The sequence below is a fragment of the Lactuca saligna genome, chromosome 4 (assembly GCF_052625555.1).
Source record: "Lactuca saligna cultivar CGN05327 chromosome 4, ASM5262555v1, whole genome shotgun sequence".
NCBI lineage: Eukaryota > Viridiplantae > Streptophyta > Magnoliopsida > Asterales > Asteraceae > Lactuca > Lactuca saligna.
The window spans coordinates 204415313-204438466 of NC_136420.1; positions in this window are offsets into that span (position 1 = coordinate 204415313).

Here is a 23154-nt window from a genome sequence, read left to right on the forward strand (position 1 = left end):
TTTTAACTACAAGTGTGTTCTTTTATAGAATAAAACAACATAATGAATATTCAAAATTAAAGATGTGTCTTGATTGCTCTGTCTTCATAAAAACCTGGTCATCGTACTTGTCTATTAGTGACCTGAGAAAACAAGTTATTTTGAAAGCGAGTATCAGCATAAAACTGGTGAATTCATAAGTATTTAATGTCATTATTTGTAAATAAAACTTGTAATAAATGACTTGGAATAGTTATGAGGAAAAGTTTGTATAAGTATAATTAACGATAGAAAATTCCAGATTTCCTACTAGTATAAAAAGTAGTCTTCTACCAAGACCCAAATGAAAGTAAGTAAATAGTCTTCTAACGAGACTCATTGAAAGTAAGTAAGTAGTCTTCTCACGAGACCCGCTCTAAGTAAGTAGTCTTCTCACGAAACCTGCTGTAAGTAAGTAGTCGTCTCACAAGACCTGCTGTAAGTAAGTAGTATTCTCATGAGACCCGTTGAAAGTAAGTAATAATGTGATTGATAGTCCCCCTACTAAAAGTTCTCCTTAGAAGAGATTTTGGGAAACTAAAGGTGACTTAACGAATTGCTAGGTCAAAATCCACATTTAAGTTACGTAATCATATAGATATACCCAAAACTATACCTATAATAGTTCACTAGAAATATGTGAACGTATACCTTTGCTACCCAAAGGTACTAAACTGACTGATTGGATACTTTATATCTACATATGTATACGTAATATATAAGTAAGATTTAGATGACCTTCGGACAACTAATCGATACCTTAAGTACACATCCAAACGAGGAAAAGGAAGCAAGGCGAGTTAGCAGTTCTAAGTCCTTCAAACACTATTTATATAACTATACATATATAGACATGCTTTTAAAAATTGTACTAGGAATAGTAAATAGTATCTGCTAACTATACCTATTATCGTTACTAGTAATGTATTAGTATAGACTCATGAATGAACTAACTCTTTTATGATTCCTTGTACTTGGAATATTAAGTAGTATCTCCTAACTATACCTATTATAGTTACTAGTAATGTACGTATACAACCGAAAGTATGCCTTTTCTACCCAAAGGTACTGAACTGACTAATGACGCTTTTATGTCTATGTATGTATACAAGATATATAACTAATATTTTGATGACATTCCGACGAATAACTGATACCCTAAGGCCACATCCCAATGAGGAAAAGGAATTAAAGCGAGCTAGCCGTCCTAAGTCGTCTAAACAATACTTATATAATTATACATATATAGGGATGAATTTAACAATATAAAAGTATAAAAGGAGTTTTGGTAAAACCTTTGAAAAGTTTAATAAATAAGAGTTCATGACTTGATGTCAGTTTATAAAACGATTTGAAAGTAGTTTGTTTGAAAAGACAATTTGAAGTATAAGAAAAACCTTTTTTTGAAACACAACTGTAACAGATTTTTAAAGGAAACATACAGTTTGTAAGACAGTTTGATAAAGAGTTTTAACATGTAAAAACATTTGATAAAGGCATTTGAAGTAATATGTTTGGTAAAACAGCTAAAAGTGTAGTAAATCCATTTGTATGCTTTTTATTAATCACATGTGATTAATATAATAACTAGCATGGTTCAACTTGTATCCCACCCATAAAAGCATTTATAAATATTTCAAAACATTTAAAAGGTTAATTAAGGGGTATGAACTCACTTGTAGTGAGTGGATCGTACATAAGTGTTGGAAAAGGTGCTAGGTGTCAAGTGGAGACTTGAACACACACAATGGTCCTAGTTAACATATAATGAAGCAAATATGTATCTAATTAGTCATTTAACCACTAATTAACCAAGTGAAGACACCCTAGGATATGGAAACACTTTGATTCAGGTGCTATAGGTAATGAAGGGTTGCATCTAAGGGTTTTATGGCATGGCATTGGAGTTTAGGGCCTAAGGACCACTACTTATGGAGTTTACGGCCCATGGTGATTTCCCCATGAGTTTATGGTCGTAAACTCTTGGTAATAAGTGCCATTTGATGTTTTGAGGTCTTATAAGTCATGATTGAGCATCCGATGATCAAGTCCAAGCCTTAGGAAAGCATTAAGGGCACAATAAGACTACTTTGTAGAGTTTATGGCCTGAGGACCACATCCTTATGTGTTTATGGTTGTTAACACTTATGGGGACTTGTTTTGATTGTTGTTTAAGGTCTTAAACAGTTCTAGGAATGATCAAGGTTGGTATCCAAGGATTAGGAAGGGACTAGGTCCATTCAACCCCCTTAAGAAGGGTTTACGCCCCAAGAACATACTTGGCCGTAAACTCCTTTGATCTTATGATTCTTGATGATTTTCAAGTGTTATAAATTTCATATTAAGCACAAAAGAAGATAGGGAAAGTGTACTTACAAGATAGAAGCTTGATTTGGTGTTTAAGGTCTAAGAACACTAGTGTGTGTTCTTGGTGTTCTTGGTGTTTTGAAGAACACTTGAAGATCTAGTTGAAAAGCAATAATTAATGAATGAAATGATGTATAAAAACTAGATGTTAGGTTATAACAACAAATCAAGTCGAGAAATACTTACGTTTTCGAAAGATCGGGTGAAGAACGGGATGATAGTTGAGAGAGAATGGGGAGTGTTCTTGAGGGTGGAAGTGAGAAATGAAGAGTTTGGGGAGTAAAATCATGCCTAAGGCATGAGTTGACGGCCACATTGGAGTTTACGGCCCAAACTCTAAAGTTTTGGCCGTGAAATCCTTATTAGGTTGTTAATGGTGGGTTTGCGACTCCAAGACGATACTTCCTTTCATTCGTTCGTTTGAAGAATAAATGCTAAAATCTCTCAAACAGACTTTAAACTCGCTATCAATTATTAGAAAGGTAACTGTCTTTTAATTGAAGTGCTTGACTTTAGGGTTTGTACGAATGAAAATTCCGGGTTGTCACATCATCCCCTCGTTAAAGGAAGTTTTGTCCCGAAATTCAGATTCGATAGTGAATACTCCGGAATTATGGAAAGAATGGGTACTTCTGTTCCATCTGCCTCTCCTGTGCTGATCGATGGGAAGTTCGAAGTTTGGCTTCTAAGTTTATCTGTATGGTAGCATAATTAATCGTTGTTTGGAGATAGTCTCCGCCCTGAAATTCATATTAGAACTCATACATGGTTCATCAATCACCGTCTCGGGTATACGAGTTGTATATAATTAAGATTGAAAAGGTAGTCGAATAAATGATTCTTCTCTAAGTTCACATCGAAACAAGGAAAAGAAGTTAAACCGGAATCATCAATTCTAAACCTGTAGAATCTTGATTATGTACCACCCTAGCGTATACTTTCCTCCATGATAGGTTAACCGTATGGGTCTTTGGATTGAAGTTGACGTACTGTACGAGTAATTTTCCGGAGAGGTTTGATGAAGATACTTCGGGAAGGCTATGAATCGTAAGGTACTCTGCACATGAGCACCTCGGAGTTCTGGAACGATAGCTTCGCTAGAGAATCGATTACGAGAAAAGTATTTTCGCTTGAAACTGGCACTGTGAGGATCAAATCGAGTCAAGTCGAATGACGACGTCGAACTATTCAAAATTACAGGCGTTAGACTGGATCAAAAGGTATTACAAAACAATACAATGCAATCTATGAAAGGGTTTTCAGTACTTTACTTTCAGCTAGCTATTATAGCTGTGAACAAAGTGTACTGCAAAAATCCAGTACAGGCATGACGAGAGTCCGAAACACAGATGGGATCTCGCAAAAGATAAGACTCTACTTGCACTAGTTTTTAAAAGTTTAGAAATACAACATAAACGTTACTGAATGTAATAGATTTTTAACGTGGGCCCGGAGTAGTCTCTCCTGCGGCGGTGATCGTTAGCATCCTTCCGTTTGTGACAACATTCGCTGTTCCCGGGCAGTTTCTCTTATAGTGACCCACCTCGCCACAACCGTAGCAAGCTTGGCTCACACGAATGTTATGTACTTGGTTGATCGGCCTTGCTGGAGTGTTGCAGTAACGGATGGTGTGTCCCTTTTTGTTGTAGTTTAAGCACTGCATTTCCCGACAAGGTCCATGATGGTGATAGTTGCATTTGTTGCCCTTTGGGAGATTACCAACATAAGGCTTTCCTGGTAATGGGTTAGCAGAGACTATTGTAGGTACGGTAGCATCATTAATAGTAAGTAGCTGTTGTTTCCTTAACGATTCCTGTGAGGAATAGTCTTTCCTCTTGTTCCAACATTGCTTCCTGTTGTTGGTGTTGTTTCCCTTTTGTTGTTGTTTTACAACAATCATTGAGTTCTGATAGTTTCCGTGGTCAATAATAGATTGTGCTAGTTCTTTGGCACTATCAAAAGTATCAGGCCTTGACGCTAACACGCTTGACTGAATTTGGGATGATAGTCCCCAAATATATCGTTCTATTTTCTTGCTCTCTGGAGCAACCATATCTGTGCAAAGAATTGCCAGGTCGCAAAATCTATTGGTATAGGTTGATATATCAGAACCAACCATTTCAAGATTCCAGAGTTCCTGCTCGAGTTTTTGAACTTCCCCTCGTGGACAGTACTCTCTCATCAACATTATTTTTAAGTTCTCCCATCTTATTGAATTTGCCACTATTAGAGTCAATGCCTTAACGTGGCCATTCCACCATGTTTGTAACAACCCGAAATTTGTATCACTACTTGCAACCCTTTTCGTAACGCATTCCGATCAACCAATCGTCATTTTCAAATTCGTTTACGATTTCATCAATTAATTAAGTCATTAAATGGAAATGATCTAAAATGACTTAATGAGTGTCCTAATACATTTACAAAATCATTTATCACCTCATATTAGTGATCGGAACATTTCTAGAATCAACCACATCGAGTTACGACAACTTAATCGGGTGCGACCAAATGCCCCGTCTAACGCCGATATCGGGTAGAATTCCTTCGTGTCCAAATCCCAAACACTATTTAAAGTGTTCTAAGCTTCCATTTGAAACTTTTACTTCATCTCACTACTCTCTCTCTAACCTCTCTCCTAAATCCAAGTTTACGGGTCCAACTCATCAATTTAAGGCTTCAAATCTTTGAGGTAACTTCCCTAACTTGTTATACAACACCTCTAGCTTTCAAATTCGAGTTTAAACCATGGATTAGGACCATTATCATGGGTTTATGGCCCTAGAACTATCCTAGGCCGTAAACTCATTTAAAGGGGGGGGGGGGGGGTTGAGCAACAAAACCCTTCCAAACAACAACTAGTCTTTAGATATGGCTAAATGACTTAATGGAATGGAGTTAAAACACTTTAGACATGGATTTTGAGGGATTTGGATGAGTTTATGACCAAGACATATGCTTGGGCTGTAAACCCCTCAAACATGGGAGTGAACACATTTCAAACATGTTAGAAAGCCATCCATCACCACCAAAAGCCTTGGAATAAATCATAGAACCAACCAAAAATAGTTTAGGGACCTTTTACATATCAAAACTCTTCATTTGGGAGTTTACGGCTATAGCATGTGCTCTAGGGCCGTAAACTCCTAAAAATGTGTTATTTGATGCCCTAAATTCATACCGAGGTTTGTAAAAATTATTGGAATCACATGTGATTAATCTAAAACCATTAAATCATCAATCTAAGGGGGTATAGGAGTTTACGGCCGTAAACTCCATGTTTAGGGCCGTAAACTCCCTTAAGTGTTGTTATTGGTGATTTAAATTCATTCCATGCCTTAGATAAAATTGTTCCAACCCTTCCGAAGTGTTATTGACCCATTAAGCACCATAAAACTTGCCAACATGAGTTCACAGCCGTGAACTCATGTGTGAGTGGTGTATATGGCCGAAAACTCATTAGGGAGTTTACTCTTGAAGAGTAAACTCAAATCCCAAGTCCCTCGCATCAATACACGTCCGTAGATGTCACCCGGGTCACTCCAAACACTTGTTTTGAAGTGTTTTCGCTCATTGGAGTGTGATATCATATGTAATTAGTGTTGATAAATCTAATTAGATATATTTATATATCATTTCATAATCCATAGGAATCTTGTGCGTTCGTGAACCCAGAACTAACGTTTAGGATCCAAACTAACGCGTTTCTCAATCGGTGAGTTCATACCCTACCCTTTTTCAATGTTTTTCACTGTTTTCAGCGGGGGGGGGGGGGGGGGGATACAAGCAAAGTACAAGTAATACTTGTACTCAAAACTATTTTATATGTGTTGTGTTTCATACTACTTATGTTTTCAACACTGTTAATAGTAACACTGATAAGCGTTTGAACTTGCAGATTTCATTATCCTATTATTTGTGAAAAACGTTATAAATTATCGTATTTTATATTTTCACAAATGATTTTCCTCATTTCAATACTTAAAAAAAACATAAACTTTAAACTTTGAACAAGAAACTTAATAAGTTGTTTTGTCCTCGGTAACACTCCATGGAGATACGCGGGTGGAGGATAGTAGATAGAACATTTGTAATGTCTGTAAAAGAAAACACCTAGGCTCGAGTGTAAAGGATAGGCTCCATTAGAACTTAGTTAGTCATAGATACTACTTCTCCTAGGCACGAGAAGTAATGAGTAATCTTAAAGATTGGAGACACGTCCTTTGTAACACGTCCCGTGGCATGAGAGTGGAGGACTACCCGTGTAACCATAATCTCCGAGCGTAGGAGAGCGTGGCTTGAGTGTATAGATCTATACGGGATTGACAATCCCGCACTTGGCTGCTAGCTACAGCTGAACCGAAAGGTTCAAGGGTGACGAAAGTCATAAAAAGGATACTGGCCACGACCCGAGTTATATCTAGTCTGAAGTATGGTTAAGGAATCGCAATCAAGATTATTAACGCTTTACACTTATTTATTAGTTTTATGTACGTAGTAAAACTAATGTACGTTTGAGGATAATCTGAATCGGTAACAGTTCACACACACACATTCAGGAAAACATGGGGTTTTCCTGAGGATAACATTGAACATAATTAGAATCGGTAACAGTTCACACACACACACATTCAGGAAAACATGGGGTTTTCCTGGGGATAACATTGAACATAATAAGAATCGGTAACAATTCACACACATACACATTTAGGAAAACATGGGGTTTTCCTAGGGATAACATAGAACATAATCGGAATCGGTAACAGTTCACACACACATGTTCTGGAAAACATGGGGTTTTCCTGGGGATAACATTGAACATAATCAGAATCGGTAACAGGTCACACACACACACATTCAGGAAAACATGGGGTTTTCCTGGGGATAACATTGAACATAATCGGAATTGGTAACAGTTCACACACACATGTAGGAAAATATAGGATTTTCCTATGTAATAGTAGTACGTAACTACAAAAGTATAACAGGTTAGATAACTAAACTTTACAATTCACAAGAACAATCATGTTTTCAGTATGCATCTTTTACATTACAATTTGGATTTGGTATCTAACACTTAAGAAAATATGGGATTTTCTTGGTTAACCACTTTTTCAGGAAACTAAAGGAACTCGTTCTTTTCATAAAACAAACCGCTTATGAACTCACTAGCTTTATGCTGATTTTCAAACCGCTTGTATTCTCAGGTCCGCTTTAGACAGGTACCCGACGATCTCTTTTGGTGAAGACAGAGTGCGTAGAAGACTCGTCTATCATTTGTTTAAACTAGGTATCTATGAAACTTGTACTACCTTACTTTTCAACTGATGTAATGAAGTCTATGTAATGTAATGTTTTGTGTTTTACTTTGCTTACTATGTACATTGGTTATGATATCCCTATGAAGTCACCTCCACCCCGAGACGTTTCCGCCTTCGGTTTCGGGGTGTGACAGATTGGTATCAGAGCCCTTGTTTATAGAGAACTAAGTATACCAAACCGTACATGGTATAAAAATATAAACACTAAGGGGCCTAGTTCTCTGAACTAAAAGTATCCTTCAAAATATAAGTATTTTCAAAAGTATATAAGTATACCGAACCATCGAGATCCGTAACTACAAGTAGAACAAAACATATGTAAATTGGTGTTGTATGCCGCGGTTAAACCTGGGCAGTTATGTAGTCGTGTCTAGGATCAATATAGTCTGGCCAACTATATTCATTCGAGAGACGGCCAACATGTGCTTGGGAGTGACTGTGGTGTGGGGCATGCCTAAAACTTACCATAGTATCCAAAACATCGAACCATGGTCGTAGCGAATCATGAAATACTATGGGAGTATTTCTCTACCCAATCCTTGTTAGAAATCCTCAATCGAGCGTTGTTTCCCTGATCATTTCTCTAGCGAAAAATCTTCTGTTTTGCTAACTCCTTCATGTTTTATCGCTTATACGTAATATATAACTGTCATATCTCTTGATTCAATTCGGAGGACTTATCATCCTCTCTTTCTTGATCTTATTAGATCAAGATGCCTCCAAGAAAGAGACGCAGTGCAAAGAACAACAACAATCCTCCTCCGCCACCACCTCCTCCTCAATTTGATCTTGCATCGCTTCAGGTATTTCTTACTGCCATAATGGTAGCCGCCATGTCACAAAGAAACGCCGATAGTTCAGGAGGTGGTCCCAAGCCCCAGAACCTAGAAGATAGTCAGGGACACCAAAGAAGGGGTTCCTATAAAGACATCATGAATGTAAAACCCACGTCCTTTGATGGCACTGGAGGTGTCATTTCCCTCACCCGATGGTTTGAGAAGATCGAATCCATCTTTGAAATTTGCGCCTGCTCCGAATCTGACAAGGTGAAGTGGCCGCCTGCACCTTTATCGACAAAGCCCTGACTTGGTGGAACGGCCGAGTCAAATCCCTAACTTTACCCGTAGCCAATGCCATGGGTTGGGAAGCCATGAAGGAACTTCTGCTAGCTGAGTACTACCCTCAGGGCGAAATGCAGAAGTTAGAACACGAACCCTGGAACTTGAAGATGTAGGGTTCCAATATTGTTGCTTACAACTCCAGGTTCGATGACCTGACACTACTCTGTTCGGGAATGGTTACCCCGGAGAGCAAAAAGATAGAGAGATTCATCTGGGGGCTGACCCAGCCCACAAAAGGGAATGTCATAGCTGCGAGACCAGACACATACGACAGTGCCAAATGTTTAGAAAGAATCCTAATAGACCATAGTGATGACTTTGAATAAGCAGCTACCACTCCTGAACCGACAGAGAGGAGTGGTGAGAAAAGGAAAAATGAAGGAAAGTCAGATATCGCAGGAGTCTTCGAAGAGACAACAAACTGTGGCAGTTCATGCTGCCACGTCCCCTGCCGCCATTTCTATTGTTGGATCCTCAACTCGAAAACCCGCCAGTACGTATGCTGGAACCCTTCCTAGTTGTGACAAGTGCAACTATCATCACCTTCCTTCCGGTCCATGTATAGAAGTATTTTGCAACAGCTGTGGTATGAAGGGTCACATGGCGAAAAACTGTAAGACACAAACCCAATCAACCAGTCAAACTTCCAGAGCGGGCATCGTTCGGGCCTGCTATGGTTGCGGAGAAGTCGGACATTACAAGCGAAACTGCCCCATGGCAGTAACATCTAGCAACACCGGAAGAGTTCTAGCGATAGGATAAGAGGAGACAGCCACCGATCCCATTGTTGCCACAGGTATATTTCCCATCGATAAACCTTATTCCTATGATTCTTTTCAATTCTAATGCTGAAAGAAATTTGTTAACCACCCATTCAAAGATCTTTTTAAACCCAGTCGTTCGTTAGTAATCGGAAATGTGTATCGTTGAGATGGTTATCAAGTGAGAATGAAAACGCTAATGTCATATCCGTGGATTGTATCCTCAACCTTGACAATTATTCTTTTCCATTCGACCTATTGGCAAAAACTTGCTATATAATGCTTTGATGTCACCTTTAGCGTGTAATGACCGAGCCCCATTCATGCTGTTATTCCTAGTTTCGAGAAAGTCATTCGGAAAACAGGAAATTTGCAGCTCTTTTCCTAATGTCTTTCCCGAGTGATTCCCAAGAATTCCTTCTGAACGTCTAGTCTAGCCTCACACCGGCTTAACTGCTGGAACTACCTCGTAACCAAAACTCAGTACGAATGACGTGCCCAACGCGATGACCAAGGCTCGATATGATCACTACGGGTTAGTAGTGGTACCCTCTCGGTCAGACGATTTCCTTAATCATGTAGTAAACAAAGCAGCCATACCCGTGGGCCCATAACCCACAGGTCCCAGAAATCTCTTTCAAGATCATCAAGCCCTTAACTAATCTGCCACAAGAAGATGTACCTTCTTGTTGGAGTTTGTATTCTGTTGAAAGCCTTGTCCCAGAGAAGACATGAAATGATTTGAAAAAGCGAAATACTTCTCGCGTGATACATTAGACCCTTCGTGACCCTTGTGGGATCGATTTTGTAAACTTCAAACTTTGATTACCCCCGGAACTTAGTAGCACACATCTGGTACTTCACATCTTGGTCTTTGAAAAGTATATACCCAACGAAACGAAGACGCTTCCCGATACTGAGGGTTCGCTGGAACGTCAAGCGGAGACCCGACTCCACTTGGAAGCGTGAAGACCCGAACCAGTAGATTCATCCACACCTCTTTTCATTTCTTGATCTGAGTCTTAATCTTTGAATTTTGGGACGAAATTCCCTCTAACGGGAGGATAATGTAACAACCCGAAATTTGTATCACTGCGTGTAACCCTTTTCGTAACTCATTCCGATCAACCAATCGTCATTTTCAAATTCGTTTCCGATTTCATCAATTAATTAAGTCATTAAATGGAAATGATCTAAAATGACTTAATGAGTGTCCTAATACATTTAGAAATCATTTTATCACCTCGTACTAGTGATCGGAACATTTCTAGAATCAACCACATCGAGTTACAACAACTTAATCGGGTGCGACCAAATGCCCCGTCTAACGCCGGTATCGGGTAGAATTCCTTCGTGTCCAAATCCCGAACACTATTTAAAGTGTTTTAAGCTTCCATTTGAAACTTTTTCTTCATCTCACTACTCTCTCTCTAACCTCTCTCCTAAATCCAAGTTTAAGGTTCCAAATCATCAATTTAAGGCTTCAAATCTTTGAGGTAACTTCCCTAACTTGTTATACAACACCTCTATCTTTCAAATTCGAGTTTAAACCATGGATTAGGACCATTATCATGGGTTTACGACCCTAGAACTGTCCTAGGCTGTAAACTCATTTAAAGGGGGGGGGGGTTTGAGCAACAAAACCCTTCCAAACAACAACTAGACTTTAGATATGGCTAAATGACCAAGACATATGCTTGGGCTGTAAACCCCTCTAACATGGGAGTAAACACATTTCAAACATGTTAGAAAGCCATCCATCACCACCAAAAGCCTTGGAATAAATCATAGAACCAACCAAAAATAGTTTAGGGACCTTAAACATATCAAAACTCTTCATTTGAGAGTTTACGGCCATAGCATGTGCTCCAGGGCCGTAAACTGCTAAAAATGTATTATTTGATGCCCTAAAGTCATACCAACGCTTGTAAAAATTATTGGAATCACATGTGATTAATCTAAAACCATTAAATCATCAATCTAAGGGGGTATAGGAGTTTACGGCCGTAAACTCCATGTTTAGGGCCGTAAACTCCCTTAAGTGTTGTTATTGGTGATTTAAATTCATTCCATGCCTTAGATAAAATTGTTCCATCCCTTCCCAAGTGTTATTGACCCATTAAGCACCATAAAACTTGCCAACATGAGTTCACGGCCGTGAACTCATGTGTGAGTGGTGTATATGGCCGAAAAAATGCATTAGGGAGTTTACTGTTGAAGAGTAAACATAAATCCCAAGTCCCTCTCATCAATACATATCCGTAGATGTCACCCGGGTCACTCCAAACACTCGTTTTGAAGTGTTTTCGCTCATTGGAGTGTGATATCATATCAAATTAGTGTTGATAAATCTAATTAGATATATTTGTATATCAATTCATAACCTATAGGAATCTTGTGCGTTCGCGAACCCAGAACTGACGTTTAGCATCCAAACTAACACATTTCTTAATAGGTGAGTTCATACCCCTACCCTTTTTCAATGTTTTTCACTGTTTTTAGGGGGGGAATACAAAGAAAGTACAAGTAATACTTGTACTCAAAACTATTTTATATGTGTTGTGTTTCATACTACTTATGTTTTTAACACTGTTAATCATAACACTAATTACCGTTTGAACTTGCAGATTTCATTATCATAGTATTTGTGAAAAACGTTATAAATTATCGTATTTTATATTTTCACAAATGATTTTCCTCATTTCAATAGTTAAAAAAAAAGACATAACCTTTAAACTTTGAACAGGAAACTTAATAAGTTGTTTTATCCTCGGTAACACTCCGCGGAGATACGAGAGTGGAGGATAGTAGATAGAACATTTGTAATATCTGTAATAGAAAACACCTAGGCTCGAGTGTAAAGGACAGGCTCCATTAGAAGTTAGTTAGTCATAGATACTACTTCTCCAAGGCACGAGATGTAATGAGTAATCTTAAAGATTGGAGACACGTCCTTTGTAACAAGTCCCGTGGCACAATACTGGAGGACTACCCCTGTAACCAGAATCTCCGAGCGTAGGAGAGCATGGCTTGAGTGTATAGATCTATACAGGATTGACTATCTCGCACATGGCTGCTAGCTACAGCCGAACCGAAAGGTTCAAGGGTGACGAAAGTCATAAAAAGGATAATGGCCATGACCCAAGTCATATCTTGTCTGAACTATGGTTAAGGACCCGCAATCAAGATTATTAACGCTTTACACTTATTTACTAGTTTTATATACATAGTAAAACTAATGTACGTGTAACACCGTAAATTTCAAGGCAAAATTTTCATTTAAAATAATCATTTTAAAATTAAAACACTTGTAAAAAATCTCGTTCATAATTGCATTACAAAGCATAGTTTCATTTTCACTTGAATAGAAAACCAGGATCCTCCAAAATTTGACTCTTTCTCTGGTGTGTACAATCGAGCCGGTGCCATCCCGTGTTACTGAAAGAACCTGAAACAACATAACACAAAACACTGTAAGCACGAAGCTTAGTGAGTTCCCCAATATACAACTTACGCATATACGCCTTTCCAGGCCCTGACCTTCCGGTCCACAACACAACCCGCCTTCCGGCCCTTAACATAATCGCCTTCCGGCCCGTAACATATTCGCCTTCCGGCCCATAACATATTTCCTTCCGGCCCATACACATACACAACACATATAACAATTAACTTATCACATATAGCACATATATCACATATCATATCCGACCTTCCGGTCACGTAGCATATTGCCTTCCGGCCCATACATATTGCCTTCCGGCCCATATAAACATACATAGCACGCATAGTAATTATCTTACCACATATAGCACGTATATCACATATCATATCCGACCTTCTGGTCACACAGTCAGACCCTTCCGGGTACAGTATAGTGAGAAGACTCACCTCGCGGATACTGAAAGTTAGCAACTCCTGAAATCCCTCGTACTTGATCCGCCGAGCTACAAGCTCCCTATAACATCATATATCTCTTATTAATACTTTTATCTTCCACGTTAACTGACCCTAAGAAATCACACATGGGTCAACTCTGGTCAACGGTCCACGGTCAACTCGACCGGACTCGGCGAGTACTCTGGCGACTCGGCGAGTCTAGTCGTCCTCCAATCCTCTAAGGTTTCCCTTCTACTCGTCGAGTATCCTCCTTGACCCGACGAGTTACTCCTGGAAGAATCGCGGGGCCACCCCGACTCCACTCGCCAAGTCTGAGGAACAACTCGATGAGTCCCAGTTATTCTTCAAGCTACTCGCCGAGTCTGCTCATCTGACTCGGCGAGTCCATGCCATGCAGCCGCTCAAACTGCTCCCTAAGGTCGGAACTGCTCCGACCATTCATAGGTCTGGCCTTCCTAAACTGATCCATTATGTATGGTCCTCATTTCGGTGCTCGTGCTACACCCCAAGACTTATAATTCACATGTTGACCTAAGGCATAAGGATTTCAATCCAAAACCTTCACCAATTCCCAAGATGCACAGACATGGGGGTATTCTGGACCTCCAAGGATCCTAATACAGGGTTACAATCGTTTGGGGAACAAGGGTAACATTCAATCTATCCACAAAAGGGTTCCATAAACCCTAATCCTTTAAATACATCACCAGAGCAGAGTATACACGAATTCTTACCTGGATAATGTGTTCTCTGTGTCCCCAATCCTCAGAATGTGACCCCCTTGCTGTTCCTTTAGCCAAGCCCTTCTCTTCTTTGCACAACAACTCCTTCAAGATCACCAATGGCCTTTAATCTTAATCTAGATGCACACAATCGATTTAGAGTTCTTCACAGAAGGCTAAAACGAACAATAACGGCCTATAAGTCCCCTTTATACATCCCAAACCAAAACGGCTAGGGTTTTCGCTAAACAGCGCAGACTCGCCGAGTCCCTATCTGACTCGTCGAGTCCAGTCGCGAACCCGCGACCAGGTCTGCGATCCTACTCGGTGAGTCTGGCTCCAACTCGCCGAGTCCCCCCTTTAAAACACCCCAAAATATAATTTTAACAATACTTGAGATTCCGGGCTGTTACAGTACGTTTGAGGATAATCAGAATCGGTAACAGTTCACACACACACATTCAGGAAAACATGGGGTTTTCCTGGGGATAACATTGAACATAATCAGAATCGGTAACAGTTCACACACACACATTCAGGAAAACATGGGGTTTTCATGGGGTTAACATTGAACATAATCGGAATTGGTAACAGTTCACACACACATATAGGAAAATATTGGATTTTCCTGAGTAATAGTAGTACGTAACTAGAAAAGTATAACAGGTTAGATAACTAAACTTTACAATTCACAAGAACAATCATTTTTTCAGTATACATCTTTTACATTACAATTTTGATTTGGTATCTAACACTTAAGAAAATATGGGATTTTCTTGGTTAACCACTTTTTCAGGAAACTAAAGGAACTCGTTCTTTTCATAAAACAAACCGCTTATGAACTCACCAGCTTTATGCTGATTTTCAAACCGCTTGTATTCTCAGGTCCGCTTTAGACAGGTACCCGACGATCTCTTTTGGTGAAGACGGAGTGCGTAGAAGAGTCGTCTTTCTTTTGTTTAAACTATGTATCTATGAAAATTGTACTACCTTACTTTTCAACTGATGTAATGAAATCTATGTAATGTAATGTTTTGTGTTTTACTTTGCTTACTATGTACATTGGTTATGATATCCCTATGAAGTCACCTCCACCCCGAGATGTTTCCGCCTTCGGTTTCGGGGTGTTACAATGTTAAAGCTCTTTCTGAAAAAAAAGATACAAGTAGCAAACTTGACATTGTTGTTCTCTAGGCAGACACAGATCTCAAAGACTGCTTCTGTCTTTTCTATCCATTGACTTAATATATTAACGCCTCCAGTTCCATTAAAATTTTGGGGTTTAGCATTCGTGAAATCTTTATAGGTGCACTCTTGTGAGTGCCCATGACTCTCACCATGGTTCGAAGGAAATGCTCCAATTCCCGAACCAGTAGCACCGAAAGTGTTGATATGTGTTATGGCAGCCACTATAGCCACCGTGACGGCTGGTTGGATGATAGCACCATCGAACTGAGGAGGTGGTGGTGGGGGTGGTATTAGTGTTTTAGTACCATTTTTACATCTTGGATTCCTTCTAGGAGGCATCTTTCAACTATAAGTTGAAAAAAAATCAGAAAATGATAAGAATTCAATACTACAGAAAATGAACATGTCCTATGAACTAAATCGACATAGTTTACCAACAAGAGATAATATGAATGGTATAGGATTCTAATGATAGAGAAATGAAAGTATTTGGGCAAGGATTGTCAGTAACCAATCCAACCGACAAAATCATTGATATTCAATATGTAGTTATAAACACTTTAAGCCTATCACAGAAGGTGAGTAATGTAATCACTAACTCACTAGGTCGTATTGGGCTCTTAATTATTAATGTGACGCGTATGGTTCTCTGCCATCTCGCATGACTCACAAGTGGTATCCTTTTTTCTCTATGCTACTCCTAACGAAAGAAATCTGATGTCCACTTATGTCCCTTTGGTGTCCTCTGGCATCCCACTAGCTTCATACTCTTTTTCTGACCCCTTCTTGAAGTTCTCTCTATTGGCTATTTTAGTGAGGTGGTGTCTCTAGTCTAGTTATCGGTGCGAGAATGGAAATGTCTAGAGAATCTAAGAGAATACTCAATGTCACACCCCAAAACTGATTGCTGAAATGTTCCGGGGCTGAGGATGTCATGTAAAGTATCACAACCAATGTACATACAAAGCATAGTAAACACAACCATTACATTACATAGGAATATTTACATTTGTTTGAAAGCAAAGTAATACAAGTTTCTATATACATCAGTATGAAAAATAGTGATGACGACACTTCTACACGCTCCGTCTTCTCCAAAAGAACGCGGGATACCTATCTAACGAGAACCTGAGAATACAGGCAGTTTTAAAAATATCAACATAAAGTTGGTAAGTTCATAAGCGGTTTGTTTCTGGTAAAAGAATAAGTTTCCTTTGGTTTTATGAAATGTTGTTTCCCAAGAAAATCCCATATTTTCTAATAAAAGTAGTTTGTTTATTCATTTGTTAAACAACCTGTTCATTAAAAGTAAAGTTATCCTAGGAAAAACCCTTATTTTCCATAAAAGTTAGTGGTTGATTATCGATCTGGAATGAAGTGTACAACTATATACCATACTTGTATTTTTAAGTGAAGTTTCCCTGGAAGCATGGTTATCCTTGAAAAGTACATTAGTTTTTAACACATATATAAAACTAATAAGTAGGTAGTAAACTAATTCCTATGGGTATTAGTTCACTAGGTTCATTATTACAAAAAGTAAATCTCCATTATCTAAGTTTGCGAGTTCTATAACCATACGATAAACTAGATATGGCTCGCAACAAGGCCAATATCATTTTATGACTTTTGTCACCTGTAGACCTGCCGGTCCTACTATAGCTAGCAGCAAGGTGAGGGGTAGTCAGCCTAGTATAGATCTATACACTCAAGTCACGTTCTCCCTCCAAGAGATTCTGGTTATAGGGCTGTCCTCCACTCGTGGATCTTCATGGAGTGTTACCGAGGATGTGTCTCCAATCTTAAGAATAACGAATTTACAAGTAATAATATGGAAAATACTATTTTAATGAATGGCATGAAATCCTTTGTGAAATATAAAATATAACATTTTATAATGAGTTTCAAAATTGGTTTGGAAACTAACTCTGCAAGTTAATCGGTTGGTAATACAGTTTTCTATGTTAAAAGCATACTGAATATGTAACATTTCATACGAAATAATAAGTTTGAGTACAAGATTCCATTGTACTATTTCTTGTATTCCCCCCTTGAAAACATAAAAAACTCGGAAAAGGTGTAGGGGTATGAACTGACCAGACGAGAATGTGCCGGGTAGGATGCTAAATGTCAATTTAGGGCTTGAACATGCGCGAGGATCCTATGTAACATGAGGAGATACATAATTGTATCTAATTAGACATTGAACCAATAATTAAATAAGATGATACACTCCGATGCGCGATAACACTTTATCTAAAGTGTTAGGAATGATACGGGTTGCATCCAAGGAGCGTATGGCCTAGTTATGGTGTTTATTATTCAAGAGTAAACCCTTAGGGGAGATTACCGCCCAAAGACCATATCCCCATGAGTTTACGGCCGTAAACTCATGGGTGGGGTGTTTTTGGGTGTTCAGTTTTCTTATATTGCACAAGGGAAGGTTCTAGGATTGATTCAAGGGCTTAGGAAGTGATCGGGACTTGAAATGACCTTGGAAATCGACTTTGCGGTTCTTGAAGGACATTTGGTGAGTTTACTTCCATAAAGACATGGTTTTACGGCCGTAAACTCATGCTTAGCCCAATCTTGCAGGATTTAGGGTCTCAAATGTAAGGATTCAAGGTTCTATGCATTATCCAAGCCATAGGGGGATGTTAGGGCACCATTTGACCTCCTTAAGGGAGTTTATGGCCAAAGGACCAATCCCTTGGGGGTTCACGGCTGTAATCTCTTTAAGGTCAAGGTTTCTTTGATGTTTAAGGTCCCTACTTCGATGGTGGTTCGTTCTAGACATTAATCCAAGCCATAGGAGGTGTTTAAGGGAAATTTAACACCTTAAAAAGGTGTTTATGGTCTATGAAGAGGTGTGTACGGTCCATGAAAGTTCATGGGCCGTAAACTCATGTTTACTCCCCTTATGACATGTTTTTGGTGTTCTAAGCTCATTCAAGGAAGTCCCTAAGTCATAGCTAAGCACTAGGAAGGTTTTAGAGGGGTTTTGGGCTTCAAAAACCCACTTATGGGTGTTTGCGGTTTTGAGGGGTAATTTGGAGGCTTTCGAATGATTTAACCACAAATTTGCATGTGTAACCAGCTAAACAACAAGCTAGGATGGATCACTTACGATTTTGGAGCTTGAATGGGGCGTTTTTCGATCAAAACTATCTTGTAGAGAGAGAGAGTAGTGAGAGAGAGAGAGAGTGTGTTAAGAGTGGGAAAATCATCAAATGTGACCACTCAATCCGTTATATAGGGGTTGAGTTTGCGACCCAGTGGAAATCTACCTTATATCGACATTAAACGGAGCTTATGGTCGTACCCGATTAAATGTTCGTAACCCGAATTGGTCATAAACTAAAAGCTTTTCTAAGTGATATTGAGGGTGTTTCACGTGTTTCAAGACTTATTAAGTCATAATAAAAGTCTCAATTTAATTAACCTAATCCAAAATATTAACGAAAAATTAAATAAAAATGAGTTTTATTAACGGAAATGGGTTACAGTGACAGAATAAATTTCAGGTTGTCACATCACCCCCGTGTTAGAGGGAATTTCGTACCGAAATTTAGAACTAAGATAAAAATCATGGATTTAAAAAGAGATGCGGATATTTCTGCTTCATCGAGTCTTCGCGTTCCCAAGTGAATTCAGGTCCCCGCTTGGCATTGCTGCGAACTTTCACTATAGGGATGCGGCTTTGTTTTGTACGTTTGATCTCTCCATCCATGATTTCGATGGGTTCTTCCATAAATTTTAGATTTTCTTTGATCTCAATCTCATCAAGATGGATCACATGGGTTTCATCGGATAGAGACTTTTTAAGATTAGAGACGTGGAGTACAGGATGGATGTTGCCAAGTTCTTGAGGTAGTCGGAGTTTGTCCGCTACGAGACTGACCCTAGCGAGGATCTCAAGAGGTCCTATGTACCTTGGGTTCAGTTTCCCGCACTTTCCAAAGTGTATCATGTCTTAGCAGGGCAAGAACATCAGTAAGACACGATCTCCAACCTGGAATTACAAAGGTTTTCGTTGTTTATCGGCGTAACTCTTTTGTTTGTCTCATGAAGCTTTCAATCGTTCTCGGATTTGACTGATCTTTTCGGTGGTTTCGCAGATGATTTTAGGACTAGTGAGATCACTGTCAGGGACTTGACTCTTGGCTAGCTGCGTGTCCCCTACCTCAGCCCAACACAGAGGGGATCTGCACTTGCGATCGTAGAGGTCTTCGAACGGGGCAACCTTGATGCTGGTATGGTAGCTGTTGTTATATGAGAACTCGATCAAGGGTAAATGAGTGTCCCACGACTTTCCGAAATCGATGACACATGCTCTCAACATGTCTTCCAAGGTCTGGATAGTCCTCTCACTCTGCTCATCTGTCTGAGGATGATAAGTGGTACTCATATCCAGCTTAGTTCCATGAGCTTTCTGAATGGACTGCCAAAATCTTGAGGTAAACCTGCTATCTCGATCGGAGATAAGGGACACAGGCACACCTTGTAGAAGGACTATCTCTTAAATGTAGATGCGGTTGAGTCTTTCCATCTTGAATGTTTCTTTGATCGGAAGGAAGTGAGCAGATTTTGTCAATCGGTCAACAATTACCCAAATGCTATCGTACCAACTCGGACATTTGGGTAACTTAGTGATGAAATCCATAGTAATTGTCACACCCCGAAAACCGAAGGTGGAAACAATTACGGGGCAGAATCCACATTGAGTATGAAATCCAATGTACATAGTAATATAGTAAACACAAAAACATTACACTACATAGAATTGCTTACATCAGATATACAAGTGTTATATACATATATCATATGAACAAAAACAAAGACAAGTATTCTAACGCTCCGTCTTTTCCAAAAGGTGGCGGTTTACCTGTCTAATGTTGACCTGAGAATACAAGCATTTTGAAAATCAGCATAAAGTTGGTGAGTTCATAAGCGGTTTAGTTTTGAAAAGAATGCATGAGTTCACTTTTTGGTTTTTGAAAAAGTTGTTATACAAGAAAATCCCATATTTTCTTAGGTAAAAATAATTTAGTTGTCATTTCGTTACTTAATTCGTTTACGAGTTGTTACGTTATTCCAGGAAAATCCCATATTTTCCTAAGTGTTTAGTTGTCCATTTGATACTTAATTAGTAGTGTCCATTTGATACTTAATTAGTAGTTTGGAATACGATGTAGTAGTAAGTACCTTACTTATGGTATTAGTTAAGTATTATGATATCTTATTTAACCTACATTCGATTGTTGATTATTTGCTATATTTAGTGGTATTTTCGAATGTTTTGGTGATTTCAAAAAGAGTACCTTAGACGTATTTTCGAATCTCTGTCAACATCCTAAGGCGTATGTATTCGAAACTCAGTCGATGTCCAAAGGCGTACTTTCGAATTAAATCTTGAAACTCTGGTGACACTCAAGGCATACACTAATTGTATTTCTGAAGTCTTGGCATCATCCAAAGGTGTTATTTTATATTCGTATTCGTTCTATCCTATTGGTTATATTTGTATTCGTACTCGTATTCGTTCTATCTTATTAGCTATATCCGTATTCGTATTTGTATTCGTATTCGTATTCATTCTATCCTATTAGTTATATTCGTATTCGTATTCGTTCTATCCTATTAGTATTAATATTAATTTATGATCAGTATGATTCCTTATACAAAACATAATATGAAACTTAGATTATAACATCTATTAAGGGAATCTACATTTAGTTTGACAATTTACTCTACAATTCGAACCAATGGTTAGTACGATTTTCGGTATTAAAAGTATACAAAATATCAAACATTTGAACATAAAATAATAAGTTTAAGTACAAGATTTCTTTGTACTTTTTCTTGTATTCCCCCTGAAAACATTTGAAAAACATTTGAAAAAGGGTAGGGGTATGAACTCACTGGTCGAGAAGCATGTCGGATTGGATGCTATGTATTGGTTCGGGGCTTGATAACACGTGAGATTCCTATATAATATGAAATGATATATAAATGTATCTAATTAGACTTTAAATCCCTAATTAGATATGATTATACACTCCAAGACGCGAAAACACTTCAAATCAAGTGTTTGGAGTGACCCGAGTGACATCTAGGGACGTATAAGGCTTGGATATGGAGTTTACTCCTCAAGAGTAAACTCATAAGAGGGTTTACGGTCCTAATGTCCCATTCCCCATGAGTTTATGGTCCTAGAACATCCCTAGGTCGTGAACTCATGTAAATGGGGTTTTTGTGCCATAAAACCCTTCCAAACCGCATTTTGAGCTTAGATATGACATAAAGACCTAGTTGCATGTACTTAGAACACATTAGACTCATACATTGGAGTATAAACATGATTTTATGGCCCAAGCACATGCTTGGTCCGTAAACACCAATTCATGGGGAGTAAACTCATTTTTAGGTGTTAGTTTGCTCCTAAACACCTCCAACAAGCTTCCATGAGAGTATAGAACCTTATAACCTTTCAAAAAATGCTCCAAAACTCACACAAATGGGACAAGCTTGACTTTACAGCCCAAGAACATTCTCGGACCGTAAACTCATCTTCTTAGACCTTAAACTCATTTTTATGTGTTAAGATGCCACTTAAACACACCATGAGCCTTAGAAATGAGTCTAGAAGCAACCACATCAAGTTAAGGACCTTAAATCATGCCAAAACCACCTTCATGGATTTTTACGTCCGTAAACCTCCCAAGAACATCTTCTTAGGGCATAAACTCCATTAGATGGTCCATATGTGAGTTTAATCCATTCCCAAGCCCTAGATTTCATCCTAGCTAATTTTCCCAAGTCATATAAGGCCATTTAGCACCATAGAACACCCCACTATGAGTTTACGGCCGTAAACTCATGGGGAATGCATCATTAGGGCTGTAAACCCTATTATGAGTTTACTCTTGAGGAGTAAACTCCATATCCAAGCCTTATACGTCCCTAGATGTCACTCGGGTCACTCCAAACATTTGATTTCAAGTGTTTTCGCGTCTTGGAGTGTATAATCATATCTAATTAGTGATTTAAAGTATAATTTGTCAGACCCAAACTTTTGTATTTATGAAAGACCCAAAATTTTATACTATTTCAAAAGATTTCTTAAGTTACTTCCTCAAAACATGCTACATGCATATTTATAAAACAATATTTTATACTGATAAAGTGATTACAAAAGATTGGATACAAACTGACTAAGTTTTATTACATTTCATGTCTACCCGGGAATCGACTATTCATATACATACATGAACATTTTGGTAAATTTCAGGCTTATAGCCCTGTCTAACCATTTGCCAATACCATAGAATAGAGTTCTTTCTCTTGTGGATTCATGATCTACATGGTCAGAGGCTACATACCATTCTTATCTAACCTTCTGCTAATGCCATAGAATAGAAGTCATTCTATTACGGAGACATGCTCTACATGGCCAGAGGCTACGTACCCGTACCAATGTGAATCTAAGTCCTTTCACTAATCACATGGTCAAAGGTATTATAATTGCTATAAACATAGCGAATAAAATAACATGGGAGAATAACTCAGAATGATAACGCTGAGAAGCACATAGCACATATAACACATAACACACAATTGTTCCTATATATTGAACTCACCTTAAGTTAACCGGGGGTTAAATAGTAATTTGGACAACATTTCGACTTTAAATATGACTTTCTATGTTGAAAACCAGTAGCTTAATTGAAAACCGGGCTCTGTGAAGGTAGGGCTT